This window comes from Schistocerca nitens, chromosome 1 (genome assembly GCF_023898315.1).
Source record: "Schistocerca nitens isolate TAMUIC-IGC-003100 chromosome 1, iqSchNite1.1, whole genome shotgun sequence".
Lineage (NCBI taxonomy): Eukaryota > Metazoa > Arthropoda > Insecta > Orthoptera > Acrididae > Schistocerca > Schistocerca nitens.
In genome coordinates, this window is record NC_064614.1 from 954,357,246 (window position 1) to 954,384,047 (window position 26,802).

A 26,802-nucleotide genomic window follows, 5' to 3' on the forward strand; every position below is an offset into this window, starting at 1 on the left:
CACCTGACTGAACGTATGTCTGTGAGAGTAGAAGCTGTCATCAAGGCTAAGGTGGGCCAACACCATACTGAATTCCAGCATTACCGATGGAGGGCGCCACGAACTTGTAAGTCATTTTCAGCCAGGTGTGCGGATAGTGTTGTTCACATAGTGTATGTTTGTTTATAAAATACACAAACCTGACATGCAAACTATTCCAATTTACACGGTACTTCGGGAGGAACGTCACGTAATTTGTGAGGTGATTCTACCACTGAAAATAGACCGAAGTGCTATGAACGCGAGTCCGATTTTCGCTCGTTATGGAAATGGAGCGGGCTGAAGAAAACACACGTCCCGAATCAGTCTGAAGACAAGTGTGAATATTACTTACCGAAATGATGTGTAGGCGCTGTGGTGGATGGAACAACCGTGGGACGGATGATTGATCTATGCTACAAGAGGTGTTCAAAACGTCCGCCACCCACCTCAACGCACTTGCTACCGCGCTGGAGGGCGTGCTGTGTTGCACTTCGAATATTATCTCGATGGGCTTCAAGGCGGGCAACGCGTCGGTGATGCGAACGACAAGTTCTTCACGTGTATCCGCCTTCGTAGCGTACACATCCACCTTTAACGAACCCCTTAAACAGAAATCTAATGGGGATATGTAGGGTGATCTGGCAGGCTAGTTTATGTGCGCACCGCAGCCAATCCGCCGTTGGGGAAATGTGTTGTTGAGATAACGGGAAACTTGTCTGTGAGTCGGTGACCCGTCATGTTGCAGTTATATTTGCCGTCGTTGCTCTAATGTCACGTCTTCCAAAAGTGCAGGTAGGTCTTCTATCAGGAAATGTGCTTTTGCTGCAGCTGTCATGTGATTCGGCAGGAACATAGGCCATATCACCAGGTCATCAATCATATCATACCACACCGAGAGTTTCCCTAGAGTCATTCGGGTCCTCCATCGACCATAAACGAGAACTGAGGTAAAAACTTCCTGGAAGATTAAAACTGTGTGCCGGATCGAGACTCGAACTCGGGACCTTTGCCTTTCGCGGGCAAGTGCACTTGCCCGCAAAAGGCAAAGGTCCCGAGTTCGAATCTCGGTCCGGAACACAGTTTTAATCTGCCATGAAGTTTCGTATCAGCACACACTCCGCTGCAGAGTGAAAATCTCATTCTGAGAACTGAGGTGTTCATGATACCATTGCATGTAAAAGTACCCTCACCTGTTAATAATGTGCATTATACGACATTTCTTTGTACAGCCGATTATTCACAAAATTGCTGTTTACTTAGGGGCTGCGCACGGAACGGGTACAAGCCCTGGGAATGTAACGTACGCCACACTCGCGTTTGTGGAATATCGAACTGTCGGCTAATGCACGGTGTACTGTTGGTGGGCTTCGTTGTACCATTGCAATAATGTCTTCCCTTTCCTCAGCTGACAAGATGGCCTCACGTTCCGATGTTACGTTTACACTCGGTAGTATTCTGGATCCATGTAAAGTTTTAAAACTCTGGGAAATACTCTGGCCCAGGGGCATCGTCGATCAGAGAAACCTCTCTGGTATTCTGTCACAATCGCATGGGCATTGTCTTTACAGTACCCATACATTGCAAGGGGGCTTAATTATATAAAAATGCAAATAATTTTAATTTTTTGTAGCTGTTTGTCCGATTACGAAGTCTCGTAAACGGTTGGCCCTGACTAGTATTATTACGCAATCTGACTGCATAGAACAACAACAAAGTATGAAATGGAAATTTTCATTAACACAATTAATTAATTAAGTCCCCAGCAACCATAAAACCTACGAAACCAAAACACAAGTGTCACTGTTCTGTGTGTGTAAGTGTGACTCAACGTACACATCTGGCACGGTTCTTCTTCAACAAGACAAGAAATTTCAAATACCATTTATACTGAAATAATTAAAGAAAATAGAAATACTATAATTACGCAAGAAACCCAGAATTACACTCTAATACAAGAACACAAGCCAGATGCTTTGTTGACTGAACCTGTAATGACGCATTATTTAAGACACTGAAATAATGAAAAGAAACACAGAATATTTTACCTTCATATATATTGACGAAAAGCACTCTGATCATTACAGTATTTCCAATCGAACCATCTGCTGTCTATCCCATCAAACAACTGCATAAAACATGGAACAAGCACTCCTTACTACAACATCTCGACAAGCCTTGCCCACTAGCACATCTCAACACGAACTGACTACCACGAGTCCTCGACAAGCACTGCTCACTACGACATCTCAATAATCACTGCCTACTACGAGTTCTAAACAAGCACTGACTACTACGAGTTCTCAATAATCACTGCCAGTGGAGGCGGCGGAACAATACTCTCTAGCGCGATCTCTGGCGCTGTGGCTCAGTGTAGCCACCTTTCATATGCCCTTCCTCCACGGGCTAGAATTTGATGGTATTTTTGCCAGCATTGGTGGTGAAAATACCACCAAATTCGTCAAAAAAAATACAGACAAAAATAAAAGATAATATTAATGCGTAAATATCATATAACTAGATAAAATTTTGGCTTTGCACTGACCTTTCAATAACCTAATATATAGAATACAGTAAGCAATTCAAATTCTTTCATACATGTGACTTTACATAATAGTTTACACAAGTATTATGTGGTTAAACAATTCAATCAATAGCGTCAGCAATGACGAATATGTGCAGGTAAGAGTCTCATAACTTTTCACAAACAGTAATACACAAAAATCGGTTTATACAAATATTCACATAAACGCTTTTGATTTAGAAAAAACAAGTAGTTGATAGTTCCAGCAGTAGCACCCAGCAATGGTCAACAGGTGCAAATACCAACAAGTGACATTATTTCAATAGAAGCAGTCCATCAGTGGCACCCAGCAATGTTAAGCAGGTGCTGACAGCAACAAGTGACATCATTTCAGTAGAAGCAGTCCATCAGTGGCACCCAGCAATGTTGAGCAGGTGCAGACACCAACAAGTGACATCATTTCAGTAGAAGCAGTCCATCAGTGGCACCCAGCAATGTTGAGCAGGTGCTGACAGCAACAAGTGACATCATTTCAGTAGAAGCAGTCCATCAGTGGCACCCAGCAATGTTGAGCAGGTGCAGACACCAACAAGTGACATCATTTCAGTAGAAGCAGTCCATCAGTGGCACCCAGCAATGTTGAGCAGGTGCAGTCAGCAACAAGTGATATCATTTCAGTAGAAGCAGTCCATCAGTGGCACCCAGTAATGTTAAACAGGTGCAGACACCAACAAGTGACATCATTTCAGTAGAATCAGTTCCACCAGTGGCACCCAGCAATGTTGAACAGGTGCAGACACCAACAAGTAACACCATTTCAGTATAAGCAGTTCCATTAGTGGCACCAGCAATGTTGAACAGGTGCACATATCAACAGGTGACATCTTTTCAGTAGAAGCGGTCCATCAGTGGCACCCAGTAATGTTGAACAGGTGCAGACACCCACAAGTAACATCTTTTCAGTAGAAACAGTCCATCAGTGGCACCCAGTAATGTTGAACAGGTGCAGACACCAACAAGTAACACCATTTCAGTATAAGCAGTTCCATTAGTGGCACAAGCAATGTTGAACAGGTGCAGACATCAACAGGTGACATCTTTTCAGTAGAAACAGTCCATCAGTGGCACCCAGTAATGTTGAACAGGTGCTGACCGCAGTCCATAATATTCACTATCACTAATCACACTGTTCATCAGCAGAAATTAAACATGTCCTAGTGGCACCAATCATGTAGAAAAAGTGCAAATCACAGTCCATAATATTCCCTATCACTAATCAGTCAGTTACTCAAAGTTCATTAGCACAAATTAAACATTTCCAAGTGGCACCCATTACAAGTGCAGGTAACAGTCCATAATATTCACTATCACTAATGACACAGTTCAGTCATGAACAATAGTTTGTGTGCACACACAATTAACAAAATTATTATCAATGCTCTTACACTAAACATACAAATCATAATAAACGCACAAATGATATCAGGTAGTTGTCATATTAACTATTACAATACACAAATAGCAGTAAACCTATAATATTTATGGGTGTCAGTGCAAGCCACAACAAACAAGTAAAATAATATTTAGGAGATAGGTTGGGATCACTTCTCTGGGATTATAAAAGGAAAACACACAAAACACACTCACTCATCTTTCATCCACATTTAGTGCTACTGTGTAGTTGAATAGTGTTAACTGTGTAAATGCAATTCTGTCAAAATTTTATGTTCATCATGTGTATCAAGTAGTAGTGGCAGCAATGTATAACAGTCAATAATAGTTAGTCAACGTCATAGTCATCATGTCAAGACCAATGTTTGCCAAGCCAGATCAAAATGTACGGTTGCTGAACAACTGTCAGTTAGCCAAGATATGCAATTACTTCCTCTCTTCAAAAAAAAAGTATATACTGCTTAGTGATTTAACAAAGTGTGTGTGTAGACAATCTTCTTTCTACTTGAGTGTTCTAGTCTGCCATCTTCATCCTCCTTGTTCCATATAGACCAACAAAAAAAATATGCTCCTCACTTACTTTACCTCTTATCCACCAAAACTCCAATAATCATCATCATCACTTAATCTTAATACTTCAATAATACCTCTTCAATACGTCGATACATATAAACCTCAGCACCAATATCATTTCACTTCCATAAGAACTCTTCCTCTAGTCAGTCTCCTCGAACAAGTACAGACAAAATCCTAGTGCAAACTTCAATTCAGCATCCCATACAATCCGAAGACACAGTGTCCACACACAACCTCTGTGTCATCCATCTGACCCAAATCTTCTACTCATTATGCCTCATAAAATATTTTGGTTACCTTGTCCATCATTAAATAAAAGAAATGCATACATGACCTCTAACAGACTTAGTTCGAATAACTCTCAGTAATTAAGTACGATTACGGAGTGTTAATGATCGTGATATTTCAGTGTGTACACCACTTCAAAAATTATGGCAAACAGAAGCAAACATGTGGAGTATTTCTTGTGTCAAGTGTCACTTCCTATTTCAATTGCTCACGAAGAATGCAGTGTAATAACTGTCAATGGTCTAAACCTAGTGTTGGTATGTCATGTCGTTAGCTTCCTTCCTATTAGCATAAATGTATACAGCTTCCATAAAACCTCCAGCTCATGTGACTTCAATGAAGTTTCTTGTACTAATGTCGTTCGTAGCATTATAGCAGTTCATTTTCTTATCTTAATAATATATGGCACTGAGCGTAAGCAAAACATGCATTAGCGAGTAAATATACCAGTAGAGAACAGAATGTCAATAAGTGGATGCAGCACAATCCCTACAACGAGGCTCTGCCAAGCGAACAATCTATAATTAATACCACAGTGTAACCTAAACTCTATGTTCGTACACTGTACATCAGCATTGCTATATTCTAAATTGAAGAGTAGTTATGACAACAAAACAGAAATGTGTAAATATGCAATCCATACGCACAGCAGCATACATATATCTTACGTAATAAACAAGTCATTAGCATCATATCAGCATAAGCAAATAAATGTTCATACGTAATCTTAATAAGTAAACATGAAGGTGCAAGCAGATAAATCACAAAGTATAACTTACATACATAACCATATCAGCACGACTAATCAGGTGACAATTATAATTTAAATAAATAAGCATAGCAGGCACATAATAAAAAAATATAACATCAGTGAAAAAGCAGTGCAGCCAAGCGATGCATAATATACACAAGTAACAACCCTATTCATTAATCAATAATTGTCAAAATCTGTAAATGTACACAAGCACGTCGCTTCACAAGTAAATTCATGGAACATGAAATTTAGCACAAAGTATGAGTCACGTAATCGCAAGCAGCAAATTACGTCTAAAGTACGTACCTAAGTGGAAATATGTTACCTGAAAAATAAACTCAATTAATAGTTACCCTTTTTAGTTTATTACTTTTTTCTTCGAAATTACATTCTTCCTGAAATTTTCTCCATAGCAAGTCGTCTTAACGTCGGACACGCACAGAATTTACCTGAAGGTCTTAAATATTTTACACAACCGTATCCTGAAAAATACTGAACGTTAATAACATAATTTATAAATTCACCATAGCTTTATACTGAATTTAATCCAAGAAATTAGACTGTGTATTTGTTTACGTCTGTCAGTGCATTCGCACTGAGCGCTCGATCAGCTGTAGACGCGTGACGTAGAAGGTGATTGTTTGCGGTCAACGACAGCCTTGTGCGGCGCGCAGACTTCACTGTTGCTTTGAGTATCTGCCGCCGCCGGAACACGGCGCGGTATCCTTGCATTCTCCGCATGTTTACGTACAACTGTTGGTTTCTCAAAAGTATGTCATTCCACAAAAATTTTAACGTTAGATATGTGATGTATTCCCTTAGAGCGCCGAGATTTAAGAGTAACTTCAACAGTGTTATCATGAATAATTTTGCGGACTCTATATGGACCGTTATAAAGCAGAAAAAATTTGCGACATAAGCCTTTTCCTTTATGAGACAAACGATGAGACTTAATTAACACCTTTTGACCAACTGACAAAATTTTTAAACGACCAGGACGTTTAGCTGATTTCTCTCTTCTAGCAGCCGCAGACGCAATATTTTGTAGAGCCAGGTTGACAACTTCAGAGTGCCGCAGTTTCCGTGAAGGCGGAAAAGGAACGATTTCAGAAATGCGATTTGTTGGTACTTTATTTTTTAATATCAATAGAGGCGGTAAAGAAGTTGAGTCATTAGGAAGTTCATTGAGAATGTTTTGAAAAATATGAAGATACTGATCTCAAGTTCTGTGATTCTGATGACAATAAAGACGGCACAATTTATTGATTTCCTTCGTCCATCTCTCTGAAGCATTAGATTGAGGGTGAAAAAGTGAAATAAAAATTGGTTTAATCTTACGACGCCGTAGAGTACGAAGCCAAATTTTAGAGCGAAACTGTGATCCATTATCTGATACAACCTTATCAACATGACCAACTTCTTTAAGAAAATGTTTGATGAAGGCGTTAGATACTGAACGAGCTGTTGCCTTGCGTAAAGGTGTAAAACACACATATTTTGATGTTAATTCCACTGCTACGAAAATGTACGCAAAACCGTTAGTAGAACGAACCACTGGACCTAACAAATCGACTGCAGCCATCTGCTTTAATTTCGCTGGAATGATAGGAAACAACGGTGCTCTGTGAGAAGCAGTTGGCGGCTTAGCCTTTTGACATAATTTGCATTTGGCAAGAACAGATCGAATACGTTTTTCCATATTACTGAAGTAGCAATTTTCTCGTAATTTATGAAAGCATTTTCTGGGACCAAAGTGCGCATAACTAAAATGTGTGTACCAAATCAATTTATTGACCCACTCATCAGGAATACAAACTAACCAAACAGAGTTGTCGACCGATTTTCGTTTGAAAAGAATGTCATTGCGAACTAAATAATACTGTCTGATCGCTACGCTTTCCTTTCTCCTCCACTTCTCCTTAATGTCCTTCAAGATGGGATCCTTATTTTGCTCCTTAGCGATGTCCTGGAGCGAAGAAGAAATAAAATTCTCAAACGCAACACCTTGAATGTACATCAAACAATAATGGTTTTCTTTGCAGTCCTCTTCAGCACTTTGTTTCAAACCCATAGGTACACGTGATAAAGCATCAGCAACAATATTTGAAGATCCCTGTATGTAAACAATACTAAAATCAAATTCCTGTAGGTACAACGCCCATCGTGACAATCTGCCATGAGTTAATTTTGTCGACATAAGAAATTCCAAAGCTCGATGATCAGTGTAAACCTTAGTATGTCTACCGAACAAAAATGTGCGAAATTTTGTGAAAGCCCAAACAACAGCCAAAGCTTCAAGTTCCGTAATCGAATAATTCTTTTCGGATTTAGAGAGAACACGACTTCCAAATGCAATAGTCTTCTGTACTACAACGCCGTTTTCTTCTATCTCTTGAAATAAATGTGCACCTAGGCCTTTGTATGATGAGTCCGTCGCCAAACAAAAATCTTTAGATAAATCCGGATGTGAAAGAAGTGGAGCAGCAACTAAAGCGTCACGAAGTTGTTCAAATTCTGATTGAGCTTCCTCATCCCAACACCAATTAGAATTTTTTCCAGATAATTCACATAAACGAGGTGTGGCCAAATTGTCCAATCTAACAAAGCGTCTAAGAAAATTACAGACACCAAGGAAACTACGAACATCACGTTTGGTGGTAGGAACAGCATAATTACGAATAGCGTCTAGTTTCTCTGGATCAGGGGGAATACCTTCTGTAGAAATAAGGTGACCGAGAAATTTCACCTGAGAACGACCAAATTCAGATTTTTCCAAGTTCACTGTCATGCCAACTCGTGCAAAAATACGTAATAATGAATCCAAAATTTTGTTATGCTCACTCCAAGAACGTTTAGCAATAAGAATATCGTCAACATATGAAGTAATATTGTCACGAAGATAAACAGGTAAAATTTCATTTAAGCTACGAATGAATGCTGCTGAAGATACAGTAAGTGCGAACGGTAATTTCCGAAACTGGTAACAGTTACCAAAGGCTAAAAAGGCAGTATATTTTCTACAATCAGGGTGGAGTTCTATTTGCCAAAAACTGTCGCGCATATCAATCGTGGATAAAACTTTAATTCCATGGAAATGTTGAAGAAGTTCACCTAAATTTTGTGGACGGTCAGTTTCAGGAATAATAATATTATTTATCTGTCTGGAATCCAGAACCAAACGAATTGATCCATCCTTTTTAAGAACAACGTGTAATGGGCTGGTATAAGGGCTGACTGCTGGCTCAATAATGCCCTGATCTAACATGTCTTGAAGTTCATTCTTAACCTTGTCTCTGTAAGCCAAAGGAATAGCGTACGTTTTCCCGCGAAATGGTGTGTGTTCTTTTACTTTAAATAAATATTGTAAGCCTTGTATAGTTCCTGTGTGATGACTAAACACTGTAGCATGTGAAGTCAAAATATGGTGCAGCTCTTCTCTTGCAACGTCATCTGGCACTTCAGCTTTTTTAACCTTTTCATTAATTAATTCTTCGCTACTAATTATATCCTCCATCCCGTCTCTGTATCTATTGTCATTGTCATGAATGAACACACTGTCGTCATAATGCTCAACGAAAACATCAGAAGTAAGAAACCTTAAACATTTTGTATCTGATTCAGATCTTGCTAAACACTCGAAAAATATCAAACATTTCGGCATTCCGGCAACAGTCAAATTCACACTTCCTTCTTTAAAGTTCAAAATTGCCTTATGTGTGTTAAGAAACTCCATACCTAATATAATCTGTGTACTGAGTAATGGAACAATAATAAAATTAGCAGACAATTCGTATCCTTGACAAATGAAATTTAGGTGGGTCTGTTGTTTAACTTCCACACCTTTTCCAGAAATCGCTCCTCGAATTGTAGTTTTAGAAACAGGTAACACAGGACAGGCAATAGTTCTTTCACATATACGAAAAACTGATTCACTAATGACGTTCAATGGGCTCCCAGAATCTAAAACTGCAGTGAACTTATTCTTACCCACACATACTTCAATAACAGGATGTAAAAATGCATCTACATTATTTTCCTTTTCGCCTAGCAAAATGTCTCTCATATCTTCCAGGCGTACGTAGTGTAAAGTTGTAGTGTCATTACTTTCTGAACCGTCTATATTGCTGCCAGAAGCCGAAGCTGCAAGTCATGGTCGATTGTTTGCGTCACGTCTTTGATTATTCCCGTCATTTCGCGGATCAATTTCTACTATTTCCACTTGTCTCTCTGAATTTCTGTCACGCGGAGGATGCCAATTAGGTCCTTCCTGTCTGTTAGATGCAAATTCTTGGCTGTGTCTGTTATTAAAATTTCTGTTTTCCTGTCTGTCTGCATAACCACTTCTTGTATAATTTCGACTGTCACTTCTGAAATTACTGTTAGACCTACTACCCTGGTTATTTCTGTAGTAAGAATTTCTATTACTGTATGGATAATTTCTGTCTTGATGATACCGATTACTGTTTCCGTATGATTGATCATTCCGGTACGAATTACCGTTATTATAATTGTCTGTGTAATTTCTGTTAGAACGTCTGTTATTGTCATAAGGCTGGTATCTATTGTCCTGTCTGTTACGTCTGTCATTCTCAAAATTACCCATATAACGCCCGTTCCGATCACTATCCCTTTTCTCTGAAAATCTATTGTAATTACTGTTACTGAAAAAGTTACAAGAAGTCCCGTCGTCGTTGTCATACTCAAGTTCTTGTAACAAAGTCTTAAAAGTCTCAATGTCGTCTTTACATCTTCCGGCTAAAGCAATTTGTCGTATGGATTGTGGCAGCTTAGTTAAACAAATGCGAATTAATTTAGTCGGGCTGTAAGGGTTGGACAGGAACTGATTCTTTCGAATCATGTCTTCAAAGTATTCTGCCGGTGTGCGGAACTCAGACTGTTTAAAATTACGCTGCATAATCAGACTATGTTTGACTCTGTCTTGTGCGTTTTCGGACCAATATGCCGATAGAAATGCATGATAAAAATCATTCAGATTATTACAATCTCTAATGAGTGCGCGCATCCGCGTCGCTGGTTCGTTTTCTAAATATCCACACATAAATTCCAGTTTGTGACTTAGTGGCCAATTTGGTGGGAGTGCATACATAAATTGATCTAACCATGCACATGGATGTATGTCATTCTTAGAATTGCGGAAGATCTTAAATTTCCGAACAGTCAAAAAGTGTTTATAGTCAAAGTTTTCGCCTCGTGGCGACAAAGACCTACCGCGTCTGTCCCAGTTTGAATGTCGATTATTGTCAAGTTCGCGCGCCTGGCGCTCTCTTGTTGCATCCCGTAAATGAAACAAATTATTTTCTTCAAACCCCTCTGCTATCTGTGATTCCAAATTTCTTTTGCTGTCTTTTCCTACAATTTCCCCTTCAATTTGTTTGACTTGCTTTCGTAATGCCTCAACTTCCCTTTTAACACGTTCATTAAATTTTCCCTGATTTTCAACATGCTTACTTATGTTCTGGTACTCTTCGGTTTCTGCAAATGGTAATGGAGCTGTATCATCTGAATCTCTATCCCCATTTAAACTACGACTTGTCAATTTATCTGAAATCTCCTCAACTCTTTCCGATAAGTCACCTATTTTTTCTTTCTGTTTACCTACGTCTTCCGTAAGTGTCGCGACTCGGGTTTCAGTGTTGACACATTTGGTAGTTAACTGTTCATATTGTTGTGTTAGGTTATTTATTCTATCATTTGGCACTGATTCCTCGATTCTCTTAAATATTTCTTTCTTATCGTGTGCACGTTGTAAATTTAACTCTGAAAATTTCTGTACTATCACGCGATCTCTTTCTTCCTGTTCTCTATCCTGTTCCCTTTGTCTAATCTCTACTGCAATTAATCTATTATTGTGAGATTTCAAAATCGGTTGTACTTCTTCTCTGATTTCTTTCTTTAACTCATCTTTCATATTTTTGAAACATGTCCCTATACGTGAGTCTAACCGTGTTTCCATTGTTTCCATCTCTGTTTTAATTGTCCCTATTTGTGATCCTTTTGAGTCTAACCGTGTTTTTAATTCAGATCCTAACTGCTCCATTGTTCCCCTTTGTAAGTCTAACCGTGTTGCCAAAGTTCCCATCTGTGTTTTAAATTCAGATGCCAAATTTAATATTACACCCATCAACTGCTCCGTATTAACTTGTTCGAAATTCTTTTCGCCCCTAACATTTCCCGCAAAACCAGTTTCCTTCGTCATAGCTGTAAAGCTACCTGTGTTCGATACTATTTCAGAATCTTCTATCGTTAATCTCGTATTCTGTGAATTTCCTGATTGAGAAAAATTTTGAAATGGTTCCGGACTATTTTCCCGACTTATTACATTGTTTTCCACTTCATTATTCAACATACTGTTCTCCTGTGTTGGCGAGCTCGCCATGTCAACAATTTCGTCATTCTGACTATCCATCATTTTTGCCTTTTTCATCGATCGCGTAATCATTTACAGATACAAAACTCGTCACTGAACGAAATTACACACAATGACTCCTCATCTCCAACAATACCATTCACGCGAAATGTTTCCTTCAAACACGATTAACGAACAATTGAAATAATTGCACTAAATTGTCAAACACGTATACAAGACAACAAAAATTAAATTCTACAAACAAACAAAAAAAATACTATTAGAAGAATGACAATTACCAAATCTACTCATGCAATATAGACTACAATTACTAAACTACACATTCTACAATACCACTGTCTACTATTTTTACAATCAGAAGATTCCAAGGGACGATCCGAAGCAGCGGTCGCCACGTGCATGGGGGCATAATTATCGTAAGTGAAAATAATTTTAATTTTTGTAGCTGTTTGTCCGATTACGAAGTCTCGTACCGGTTGGCCCTGACTAGTATTATTACGCTATCTGACTGCATAGAACAACAACAAAGAATGAAATGGAAATTTTCATTAACACAATTAATTAATTAAGTCCCCAGCAACTATAAAACCTACGAAACCAAAACACATGTGTCACTGTTCTGTGTGTGTAAGTGTGACTCAACGTACACATCTGGCACGGTTCTTCTTCAACAAGACAAGAAATTTCAAATACCATTTATACTGAAATAATTAAAGAAAATAGAAATACTATAATTACGCAAGAAACCCAGAATTACACTCTAATACAAGAACACAAGCCAGATGCTTTGTTGACTGAACCTGTAATGACGCATTATTTAAGACACTGAAATAGTGAAAAAAAACACAGAATATTTTACCTTCATATATATTGACGAAAAGCACTCTGATCATTACAGTATTTCCATTCGAACCATCTGCTGTCTATCCCATCAAACAACTGCATAAAACATGGAACAAGCACTCCTTACTACAACATCTCGACAAGCCTTGCCCACTAGCACATCTCAACACGAACTGACTACCACGAGTCCTCGACAAGCACTGCTCACTACGACATCTCAATAATCACTGCCTACTACGAGTTCTAAACAAGCACTGACTACTACGAGTTCTCAATAATCACTGCCAGTGGAGGCGGCGGAACAATACTCTCTAGCGCGATCTCTGGCGCTGTGGCTCAGTGTAGCCACCTTTCAACATAAACAACATGTCTGCGTATTCTTCAAGAGTGAACGTTTGCGGCATGTTGGTATTTACGGACACAATGGACTTACTTAATTAAACAACACTCAGGCATGACACGCACACAGCCACACGACTGTTCATTCATGCAATACACGACTGTACATTGGGTACGCTTGCAGCTGTTGTCTTGGTGACACGCCACAATGCTGCCATCTGTTGGAGAGTCCCCACACGTCTTTTAAGGTGGATCAGTTTTGTATCCCATCATTATTCCATCCACCACAGGATCTATACAGCATTTCGGGAAGTAATATTTGTTCAAAAATGGTTCAAATGGCTCTGAGCACTATGGGACTCAACTGCTGAGGTCATTAGTCCCCTAGAACTTAGAACTAGTTAAACCTAACTAACCTAAGGACATCACACACATCCATGCCCGAGGCAGGATTCGAACCTGCGATCGTAGCGGTCTCGCGGCTCCAGACTGCAGCGCCAGAACCGCGCGGCCACTTCGGCCGGCATTCACACTTGTCTTGATGTTCATTCATGTATATGTGTAGTCTTCATCCTGCTTCAGTTCCGTAACTGGCCGGCCGGAGTGACCGAGCGGTTCTAGGCGCTACAGTCTGGAACCGTGCGACCGCTATGGTCACAGGTTCGAATCCTGCCTCGGGCATGGATGTGTGTGATGTCCTTAGGTTAGTTAGGTTTAACTAGTTCTAAGTTCTAGGGGACTGATGACCTCAGAAGTTAAGTCCCATAGTGCTCAGAGCCATTTGAGCCATTTGAGTTCCGTAACTGTCGACAATCCGATACATGTTCATAGTACATTTTCGGTTTATTTTCAAGTCTAGAGTCACCTCAGAAATTATGTGACATTCCTTCTGAATCAACCTGTACCCTTATTCAGTGTGAAACTGTTGGTCACCGATCTCTTCGTCATCCTTACCTTCCTGTATAGCGTCGTTGCTATCACTTTCATCTAGAGGTAAAGATGCTTGTGACCTTTAGACTGGTTACCTCTCGTGGGAATGGGACACCTGTTTTACGATGCCTTCGCCTGCTAAAACTTAAGTATGTGTCTGAACTTAGTAACAAATGGTTCAAATGGCTCTGAGCACTATGGGACTTAACATCTGAGGTCATCAGTCCCCTAGAACGTAGAACTAATTAAACCTAACTAGCCTAAGGACATCACACACATCCATGCCCGAGGCAGGATTCGAACCTGCGACCGTAACGGTCACGCGGTTCTAGACCGAAGCGCCTAGAACCGCACGGCCACACCGGCCGGCTGAGCTTAGTAACAATCTGTGTAATACGTCTCTGTTGCAATACAAATGTGAATATGCATTCTGTATTTCCGTATGTGCATGTTGCGGGCATCAGCTGCTTCCTCCGACAATAGTGCCACAGGTAGAATTGCTTTAGATATAACATCGGCACTATGCACTGAAACTTTGTGAAGAGTTGATGATAGAGGATATTGGCCTTACAAATCTGTGTACATTTTTACAAAAATCGATAGCTCTGCACTATAAATGAACATAAAAAAAATCATGTAGGGAAAAAAAGGACACTGGACGAGCGGTTCTAGGCGCTTCAGTCCGGAACCGCGCTGCTGCTACGGTCGCAGGCTCGAATCCTGCCTCGGGCATGGATGTGTGTGATGTCCTTAGTTTAGTTAGGTTTAAGTAGTTCTCAGTCTAGGGGACTGACGACGTCAGATGTTAAGTCCCATAGTGCTTAGAGCCATTTTTTGAAAAAACCACTGTGCTATAAGTCAGCAGAGAAAATCAGCATGAAATCGATAGCTCTGCACTATAAACGAACAGCAAAAAAGCGTTGCACTATAAATGAACAGAAGAAAGAGCATTAAATCGACAGCACTATGAAACAACAGAAAAAGTAATAATATAGGAAAAAAGCACTGCGTTATAGATGAACAGCAAAAAAATGAGCATCGAATGGATAGATTTGCATTATAAATGAAAAGCAAAAAATCGTGTGGAAAAGAAGCTCTGCGCTATAAATAAACAGTAAAAAAGTAAACATCGAGTCTGTAACCATGCACTATAAATGAACATTGAAAAAGTCATTAAGGAAAAGGAGCACAGTGCTAATCTAAGCTAAGCTAACCTAACCTAAAAGAAGAAGTTTAAATATAACGATAATGAATTTCATGACAGAAATTTCTAGTTTAATTAATATTATAACTCTTATTCACCGGTGAGCTGCGGCCGGCGCCGGTTATTTTTCTCTAATATTGCATTTCTTGAAATTTCAGGTACATCTTTAGATTTAAACCTTTATTTAAAAAAGACAAGACTTCGATTTTCTTACGCTCATAGGGCGCTTAAGTGCCCCACTTAGTCGTTACTAACAATGAGTGAAATATTAATACTAACCGTCCGTGCGGTTCTAGGCGCTACAGTCTGGAACCGAACGACCGCTGCGGTCGCAGGTTCGAATCCTGCCTCGGGCATGGATGTGTGTGATGTCCTTAGGTTAGTTAGGTTTAACTAGTTCTAAGTTCTAGGCGACTGATGACCTTCGAAGTTAAGTCGCATAGTGCTCAGAGCCAATTGAACCATTTGTACTGTGCCCTTATCAGCACTTAGGTTAAGAATGAGATCGTTAAAACCTGCTAATATCATCGTATTGATTATTTATGTGATAGAAGAGATTCAGTAGTATGGCGGAAGGAAGGGCATCCGGTCACCCCTTAAAATTAACACGTCAAATCCGGTGCAGACCCGCGAGCCAGAATAAACGCTTGGAAAGGGAGAGAGCAGGGATTCAGTAGTAAAAGGAAATAGAAAACAAAGTGGTGGACAGCGAAGTGCACGGAAAAGAAGCAATCTCTATATAAAAAAATCACACAACTGTGTTATTGGGTATGCTCCTAATCACACAAATGGGTGCCTAAAATTTCGTAGAGAACAATGTGTGATCCTTACGATGGCAGATGAATTGGTTTTTGGTGAGACAGGATAAGTGCCGTTTTCAACGGGAACAGTGGCTTTAGAGGTGGTGCTGACTGTAATAATTAGTAACTGTCAGTAAAACATGTTGTTGTTGTGGTCTTCAGTCCTGACACTGGTTTGATGCAGCTCTCCATGCTACTCTATCCTGTGCAAGCTTCTTCATCTCCCAGTACTTACTGCATCCTACATCCTTCTGAATCTGCTTAGTGTATTCATCTCTTGGTCTCCCTCTACAATTTTTACCCATCACGCTGCCCTCCAATGCTAAATTTGTGATCCCTTGATGCCTCAGAACATGTCCTACCAACTGGTCTCTTCTTCTAGTCAAGTTGTGCCACAAACTCCTCTTCTCCCCAATTCTATTCAATACCTCCTCATAAGTTATGTGATCTATCCATCTAATCTTCAGCATTCTTCTGTAGCACCACATTTCGAAAGCTTCTATTTTCTTCTTGTCTAAACTATTTATCGTCCATGTTTCACTTCCATACAAATACTTTCAGAGAAACGACTTCCTCATATTTAAATCTATACTCGATGTTAACAAATTTTTCTTCTTCAGGAACGCTTTCTTTGCCATTGCCAGTCTACATTTTATATCCTCTCTACTTCGGCCATCATCAGTTATTTTGCTCCCCAAATAGCAAAACTCCTTTACTACTTTAAGTGTCTCATTTCCTAATCTAATTCCTTCAGCATCACCCGACTTAATTCGACTACATTCCATTATCCTCGTTTTGCTTTTGTTGATGTTCATCTTATATCCTCCTTTCAAGACACTGTCCATTCCGTTCAACTGCTCTTCCGAGTCCTATGCTGACTCTGAGAGAATTACAATGCCATCGGCAAACCTCAAAGTTTTAATTTCTTCTCCATGGATTTTAATACCTACTCCAAATTTTTCTTTTGTTTACTTCACTGCTTGATCAATATACAGATTGAATAACATCGGCGAGAGGCTACAACCCTGTCTCACTCACTTGCCAACCACTGCTTCCCTTCCATGTCCCTCGACTCTCCCCTTTCCTTAATCTTTCTTCTAAGATAAGTCGTAAGGTCAGTATTGCCTCACGTGTTCCAACATTTCTACGGAGTCCAAACTGATCTTCCTCGAGGTCGGCTTCTGCCAGTTTTTCTATTCGTCTGTGAAGAATTCGCGTTAGTATTTTGCAGCCGTGACTTATTACACTGATAATTCGGTAATTTTCACATCTATCAACACCTGCTTTCTTTGGGATTGGAATTATTATATTCTTCTTGAAGTCTGAGGGTATTTCGCCTGTCTCATACATCTTGCTCACCAGATGGTAGAGTTCGGTCAGGACTGGCTCTCCCAAGGCCGTTAGTAGTTCTAATGGAATGTTGTCTCCAGGGGTCTTGTTTCGACTCAGGTCTTTTAGCGCTCTGTCAAACTCTTAAAGCAGTATCGTATCTCCCATTTTATCTTCATCTACATCCTCTTCCATTTCCATAATATTGTCCTCAAGTACATCGCCCTTGTATAGACCCTCTATATACTCCTTCCACTTTTCTGCTTTCCCTTCTTTGCTTCGAACTGGGTTTCCATCTGAGCTTTTGATATTCATACAAGTGGTTCTCTTTTCTCCAAAGGTCTCTTTAATTTTCCTGTAGGCACTATCTATCTTACCCCTAGTGAGATAAGCGTCTACATCCTTACATTTGTCCTCTAGCCATCTCTGCTTAGCCAATTTGCACTTCCTGTCGATCTCATTTTTGAGACTTTTGTAATCCTTTTTGCCTGCTTCATTTACTGCGTTTTTATATTTTCTCCTTTCATCAATTAAGTTCAATATTTCTTCTGTTACCCAAGGATTTCTACTAGCCCTCGTCCTTTTACGTACTTGATCCTCTGCTGCCTTCACTACTTCATCCCTCAGAGCTACCCATTCTTCTTCTACTGTATTTCTTTCCCCCATTCCTGTCAATTGTTCCCTTATGCTCTCCTTGAAAACATCCCTGGTTAAAACAGTATTTAATTCATGTCAATTGCGTGGACAGAATCGCGGTTGGAGAGAAGGTTATTGTCCTTTGTCTCATAGGTGGCCACGGGAAGGCGGCGTGTCGTTGTCAACAGTTTGTCCACTAAACAGGCAGTGTGTGCGAGTGGCACCGGATGCCGTCGTCAGCGCGGTCGCCGATGTTTGATGTAAGCGCCGCGACATGGGCGATGGACGGCAGAGGCAGCCTCTGGCTATTTGGCCGCTTCGTGGCCGCAGTGTGGGCGCACTGCGATACACGGTGTTTAAACACAGATGCCCAGCCTGTTTGAAGACGATGGCATGTTCCCGTCCTGGGCGGAGGATGGCAACAGCGTGCGCCCACACTGCTGGAGAACAGTGACAGTGTGGCAGGGCAGTAAACTAGCCCAGGCTTGAACTCACACCCTAGCAGGAAGGTAGCCTTCTGCAGTAGGTAGTCACCTGGCACGTGACGCAGCGGGGCAGTGGCCTTATCCAGACTTTAGCACATCTGGGCCGGCAGTGACTGATGTTAAATTCCTTGGATGCCATCTGGCTGCTTTGCCTTGTTTTGCAAGTGGCCCTCGTGCTGTAATCATCATCTGCGATTGATTGCGTCATGCTGCGTACCGTACACACCAGGATAGTGCTGTGTACAATGGACATATGACAGTGAGAATTTAAATTAGAGGGTATGTATGAGAGCCAGGCTTTCTAGTGTTCTCCCCACGTCAGCACTTCAGTATGGAAATCATAACAACCTGGAGCAACCAGTCGTAACCGCCAGGAAGTAATGATTTCATTAATCCTTGTTTTCTTGTCACGTCAGTCCTTTCAGATGTCCTGCCACTGCTGAAAGGTGTCCCAACTCCGGCTCTCAGAGGTGGTGGCTAGCATATTCCGCAGCGTCAGAGTGCTGGATGAGTGCTCTTGCACTTTAAGTACACCTTCTTGCTCCATAGAGCCTGGCCTTCAGGCAGACGAGCACAGATTCCTCTATGACACCGTTCTGCTGCTTCGACGCTGGGCAGTTCATTATACCAGGTTAAGCTGTGGGACGACAATTTCAAAGGAAATAGGAGACAAAGCTATGGACAGTGTAATGCACAGAATATACACTACTGACCATTAAAATTGCTACACCAAGAAGAAATCCAGATGATAAACGAAACGGATATTCATTGGACAAATATATTATACTACAACTGACGTGTGATTATATTTTCACGCAATTTGGGTGCATAGGGCCTGAGAAATCGGTACCCAGAACAACCAACTCTGGCCATAATAACGGTCTTGATACGCCTGGGAATTGAGTCAAACAGAGGTTGGATGGCGTGGACATGTACAGCTCGCCATGCAGCTTCAACACGATACCGCAGTTCATCAAGAGTAGTGACTGGCGTATTGTGACGAGCCAGTTGCTCGGCCACCATTGACCAGACGTTTTCAATTGGTGAGAGATCTGGAGAATGTGCTGGCCAGGGCAGCAGTCGAACATTTGCTGTATCCAGAAAGGCCCCTACAGGACCTGCAACATGCGGTCGTGCGTTATCCTGCTGAAATGTAGGATTTCGTAGGGATCGAATGAAAGGTAGAGCCACGGGTCGTAACACATCTGAAATGTAACGTCCACTGTTCAAAGTTCAAAAATGGTTCAAATGGCTCTGAGCACTATGGGACTCAACTGCTGAGGTCATAAGTCCCCTAGAACTTAGATCTACTTAAACCTAACTAACCTAAGGACAACACACACATCCATGCCCGAGGCAGGATTCGAACCTGCGACCGTAGCGGTCGCGTGGTTCCAGACTGTAGCGCCAGAACCGCTCGGCCACCAGCGGCCGGCACTGTTCAAAGTGCCGTCAATGCGAACAAGAGGTGACCGAGACGTGTAACCAATGGCACCTCATACCATCACGCCGGGTGTTACGCCAGTATGGCGATGACGGATACACGCTTCCAATGTGCGTTCACCGCGATGTCGCCAATCACAAATGCGACCATCATGATGCTGTAAACAGAATCAGGATTCATCCGATGAAATGACGTTTTGCCGTTCGTGAACCCAGGTTCGTCGTTGAGTACACCATCGCAGGCGCTCCCGTCTGTGATGCAGCGTCAAGGGTAACCGCAGCCACGGTCTAAGAGCTGATAGTCCATGCTGCTGCAAACGTCGTCGAACTGTTCATGCAGATGGTTGTTGTCTTGCAAACGTCCCCATCTATTGACTCAGGGACCGAGACGTGCCTGCTCGATCCGTTACAGCCATGTGGATAAGATGCCTGTCATCTCGGCTGCTAGTGATACGAGGCCGTTGGGATCCAGCACGGCGTTCCGTATTACCCTCATGAACCCACCGATTCTATATTATGTTAAGTTATTGGATCTCGACCAACGCGAGCAGCAATGTCGCGATACGATAAACCCCAATCGCGATAGTCTACAATCCGATCTTTATCAAAGTCGGAAACGTGATGGTACGCATTTCTCCTCCTTACACGAGGCATCACAAAAACGTTTCACCAGGCAACGCCGGTCAACTGCTGTTTGCGTATGAGAAATCGGTCTCATGTCAGCTCGTTGTAGGTGTCGCCACCGGCGCCAACCTTGTGTGAATGCTCTGAAAAGCTAATAATTTGCATATAACAGCATCTTCTTCCTGTCGGTTAAATTTCGCGCCTGTAGCATGTCATCTTCGTGGTGTAGCAATTTTAATGGCCAGTAGCATATATGCATTATATGTGCATTAGGGTCTCTCCTAAGAATGCCGGTCGCTGTGTCCGAGCTGTTCTAAGTGCTTCAGTCCGGAACCGCGCTGCTGCTACGGCCGCAGCTTCGAATCCTGCCTCGGGCATGGATGTGTGTGATGTCCTTAGGTTTAATTAGGTTTAAGTAGTTCTAAGTGTAGGGGACTGATGACCTCAGATGTTAAGTGCCATAGTGCCTAGACCCACTGAACCATTTTTTTCTCCTAATAGTCGCGAGGCGCATTTTCTCTGGTATTTCTACAGATATTAGCAATTTCTTTCTTGCAGTCTGTAGCTGGAATTAGCCCAAGCAAATACGCTCATCATGTCTCCCAAACGACGCTCAGTGCCAACGGTACACTTCGGTTTGTTTCCCGTTGCGAAAAAAAAGCGGAATATTACGCGCCAATTCAATAGAGTGGTCCAAAATCTTATCGGTACGTAATAACAAGAACAGTGAAATACGCTGTTCAGTCGCTACTGCAGTACCGGTTATTTTTCGTGTTTTACTGTCCCGGTTAATTCATATCGACAAAACGAATATCGCAATACACTAATTTCGGACCACTCTATCGAATGGGCACTTAAAATTCAACTTTAAAAATTATTTTGTCCGCAACAAGAAACGAACCGACGCTTTCCGTCGACTCTGGACGTCGCACAAAAGACGTTATGAGCAGTACTTGTTTGGGCTCACTACAGCTACAAACTGCAAAAAAGGAATAGGAAATTCCTTCCGAAACACCAGAGATAATCCTCCTGATTTCTCTTAGGAGACACACACACACACACACACACACACACACACATATATATATATATATATATATATATATATATATATATATATATATATATATATATACATATATATATATATACGCCAAACTACAAAGTTTCGTCAATTTCCAGGACAGCAACGATCAACGATTTTCATGTTTCACTGGTGCCTCTTCTGCTATTTCTGGACCATAAAGACCATGTTACATTAATCACAGCAAGCTTCCCACAAATGACCCTTCATCCAACTACTAGATGCCTGATGGTTGGTTTTGGGGGAGGGGACCAAACAGCGACGTCATCGTCCCATCGGTTTAGGGAAGGATGGGGAAGGAAGTCAGCCGTGCCCTTCAAAGGAACCATCGCGGCATTTGACTGAAGCGCTTTAGGGAAATCACGGAAAAACGCAAATCAGGATGGCCGGAAGCGGGGTTTGAACTGTCGTCTTCTCGAATGCGAGTCCAGTCTGCTAACCACTGCGCCACCTCGCTCGGTCGATGTCTGATGTATCAGCCTTTGATTATATTGCTTCCTACATGACGTACAGTTCTTCTATTGCTATGTTTGCCACTTTATAAGTTAAGCTGGTTACTTATTACACATTTTACTATTGTGTATTTTTAACCAGAATTGTGAACGAAGCGCCCATTCCGTCTGTCAGCATTTCTTTCTTTCATCCTGTAATTTCAGCTTTTAAGAAATTCTTGTAGGCATTATTGAGACATGGAAAATGTGTCTGTTTGTTTCCCATGTTATGTAAGGCAATGTCTTCTGATGGACGTTCGCAGCTCGTGGTCGTGCGGTAGCGTTCTTGCTTCCCACGCCCGGGTTCTCGGGTTCGATTCCCGGCGGGGTCAGGGATTTTCTCTGCCTCGTGATGACTGGGTGTTGTGTGATGTCCTTAGGTTATTTAGGTTTAAGTAGTTCTAAGTTCTAGGGGACTGATGACTTCAGATGTTAAGTCCCATAGTGCTCAGAGGCAATTCTGATGGACGTTCCGTGCACCTTCTAAAGACAAAATTTATCGTCATGCGATTTTCACATGATACTGTCGCCATCGAAAGACTAGTTGCTTTTTAGTCAAACGGCAGAAATTATGTGGTAGCTATCACAAATGGAGGCGTTGGGGGCTTCCGAAGTGAGAGGAACGACGATGTATACACGTAAGGACGGGGGAAAGGACCATAAATCGTACTAGTAAGTTGTAATGCTAGAATAATTTCTTTGCCTGGATATTGAACTCTTAGGTTTTGTCGCTGCAGACCTAAACGGGTGGGACAGGAGCGGTCGGACTATTGAAGATAATAAGATCGCTGATTCTGATGGTCTAGAATTTAACAGATGTCTCGATTTTGCGTTTATTTTTGTTCATTATTTAACGCAGCCCATTCAGTACCAGAAATTTTTGTGAAATTTAAATATTTATTATTTTACAACATTTTTAATTATTTCCGCAGTATAAAGAAAGGAAAGCCATTTTATGTGTTCTTACTTCTACTTGAGAATTTTTAAATCGTATCGAGTACTGAAAAAAATCGACAAAACTAGAAATGTTTGATTATAAGATACGTTTCAGTTCTTAATTCATGGAATTAATAACCAGTGATACAAAATCAGTTTTCTTCAAACTTTTTCAATAAACAGATATTGACTGATGGCGAAGGATGCATACCATTTTATCCCCATCTGGGAAGCGTCAAAATACTTACCTCTTGGGCAAATAATGTAGATACACAAAACCTAGTATCGTTCCCAACTTGTGACGAAACGAACTAATGGCAACATCCCGATATCTGAGGTGAACGAAGAAGATGTCTGTATTACATTTCAAGATGCGGTAATACCCAGAAGTCCAAAGACAAAAGCATCACAACGTAAACTGAGCTAGTTTTCAAGATAGTTTTTCGCACACCACGGACAACTATCAAAGCCCTTTCCTGCAGACAGCTGACAGATTAAACTAAACGCCTAGGAGTTCTATTGAATGACTTGAAAAGGGACTGTTTAAGTCAATTTTCATTTTTCTCGTAAAATATTGCCTGGTAAACTCATTTATATGCTGCACAGATGGCTTTTCTTTCCGTTGGAAGGAGAATACGCATGCTGTGATATATTAATTTTGTATAATAACCAGCATCCTCTTCTTATACATTCCATATCCAAGATTAATCTCTGCAAGTATGAATGTGTGGGCGTATATATTCAAATCTACCATTGAGGAAAACAGACTTTCTTGTGATCTTTGGTAGTGTAGTACCAACCTTTCTAAACTTCTCCGGAGAGGTTTGTCACGGTGCTTGTTTGTGAGTCAAAGTATTCCCACTTGTTTCTCTCCAAGCTATTGAGAAGGAGATTTACCCCCACTCTGGTAAAAAACTGGTCTCTGCGGAAACCGCCGTTGGCTGCGCTATTCGAAGGTCTGACAAAGCTGCTTCTTTGTGAATCAGAGGTTTCCCGCTTCTTTCTTCCCAAACCACGGTTATCCATCACCACTCCCTTAAAAAACGGGTCCTCGCCTCAACGGCCATTGGCTGACGTTTTCGATTTGCACTCTGGTTCCAGTAGCCGAGGTAGTAAATATGGATGTTTCTTGGAATATGCTTTGGTACATTACTTGTTTCCGTGAGTGAGGGCAGATGCCTGTCTTTTGTTGGAATATCGGTGAACAAATGTAAATGTCGTGTGACTAGGGCCTCCCGTCGGGGAGACCGTTCGCCGGGTGCAAGTCTTTCGATTTGGCGCCACTTCGGCGACTTGTGCGTCGATGGGGATAAAATGAGGATGATTATGACAACACAACACCCAGTTCCTGAGCGGAGAAAGTCTCCAACCCATCCAGGAATCGAACCCGGGCTCTTAAGATTGACATTCTGGCGCGCTGATCACTTTTTTTTTTTTTTTTTTTTTTTTTTTTTGTAATCTCATTTTGTTCGTTTTCGTTCGTTTCATCTGCTCGGTGCGGACGTCGCAAGACACCAGTTTCAGTTCGTTATTGATCTATTAATTCAGTTTTTTTTATTACAGAGGGCAGCTAACCCTCTGACCGAACACGCTGAGTTACCGTGCCGGCATCCACTCAGCTACCGGGGGCGAACATAATATCGGAAGTGCCTCTTATTACGGACACTGGAGTTTTTCAAAATGGTTCAAATGGCTCTGAGCACTATGGGACTCAACTTCTGAGGTCATTAGTCCCCTAGAACTTAGAACTAGTTAAACCTAACTAACCTAAGGACATCACAAACATCCATGCCCGAGGCAGGATTCGAACCTGCGACCGTAGCGGTCTTGCGGTTCCAGACTGCAGCGCCTTTAACCGCACGGCCACTTTGGCCGGCACTGGAGTTTTTCTGTTAGTTCTCGTGAGTGACGTTGGAATCTGAGTTCTACCTCTCTTTACATTAATACCGACCACGTGCCACCTGTGCTCGTATGTCTTTACTTGTTCACAGTTATGGCCTAGAGTGAATAACACATAGTATTGATGTGCTTTTACGTGAATTTAATAGCGGGATTTGATGTTGTTCCTGTATATCTGGTGTAGGAACCTACGCACGGCTCGGCTGCCACATGTGCACAATGTAAAGATTTTGCGTGCACAGGCTTTCCTTATGAGTGGGATAAATGATTTTACGCGCAGAATGAACCCCAATATGTATAATGGTTTTAAAATGTGATGCTAGTTCCAGAAATTATTGATTTTGTGGATAGGCATTGACATAGATTTAATTCATTCTGTAGCACAGCCTCTTGTTCCTGAATGTTTCAATATCAGTACGAAATGTACAAATTCTTTCTGCTACTATGTTACTTATGTCTGGGGATTCTCAAATTTCATGACCTTGCCTCAGTAATTTTATCATTGCTTTGACATCAGCTCATCTCTTTTATTTGAGTTATTGATCATTGTAATAAATCACCAATCTTAATCAGATTATAACGTATAATGTGTGTTTATATGATGTGCACTACATCTCTATGCGGTCAAACCGTATTATAGGGACCTGAGAGTTGCGTGACAACATAGCATGGTCTTGATAAAGTTTATAATTCGTCCCAGACGATTGACATTGCGCATTTGGTGGCCAAGAGCGTGAGACGATTGCTTACTTCCCTTCGTTACTCAAGCGTACTGATAGGCAGTCCTCCGGGATTAATTACTATTATTAATTTAAAGCTATGCCTGATTGAAACAGAAGTAACAGTGAATTTGCATTTCATTTCTACTCTCATAATACTCTTGGCGACTTCAACCAAAACTAAGTAGTAATCGTGGAAGCTCTTCATCTTCATTTGAAAATGTTTATCTCATAATTTATAACTGCTGCTTCCACAACGCAGCTGATGTCAAGTTAAGGTTCTCAGTTCTCTCACTGTTACTCTCTGCGACCAGCAAAAGTGCTTGTAACTGTACATAATTCCCATCTTCTTTTATCTATATGTATCATGTCATTTCAACTTCTTGTGTAATGTCTTGTAGTCTCCACCTTGTGCGCTTCCAAATAGTTTCCAAGGCTAAATTTATTCCTGACATATATAGGAGTTCAGCGCCGTAGCTACGGCGGCAACTTGAACTAACAACTGTAAACACCAGATGTGCATTCGGTCCGTGTTAAGCAGCGTACGTGCGGCAGTAGTGTGTCAACGTTGTTTTGTCACAAATGGCAGTGGAGGAGCAACATGTTTTGAAGAAGAGAAAAGTGTGTGCAAAGTTTGTCCTGCACATATTGACTCCCAAATAAAAAGAACGACGCCTGAACACCTTGACTAGACTGAAACGCAAAATTCTTTTTTGGAAAAAAATTATAACGATTGAAGAGACTCATAGTTATCAATACGAGAATACCACATAACGATGAAGTGCAGGAATTCACATGAATGGCCAAGGCTTTGACGACATAACGGACATTCAGACCAACGTGGCGCGCGAATTGAACAACATCCCAAAGAAGGACTTTTCTGGCTGTTTCACGTTATTATAGGATCGTTCTGTGCGTTGTACTCAACCGGGGGTAGACTATGTGGAAAACCGAAACATTAAAATCTCCATCTTAACTCCTCTTTATTTTCCATTACTTCAGTCTCGAAAGTTTTTGGACTATCGTTTATATACAATACA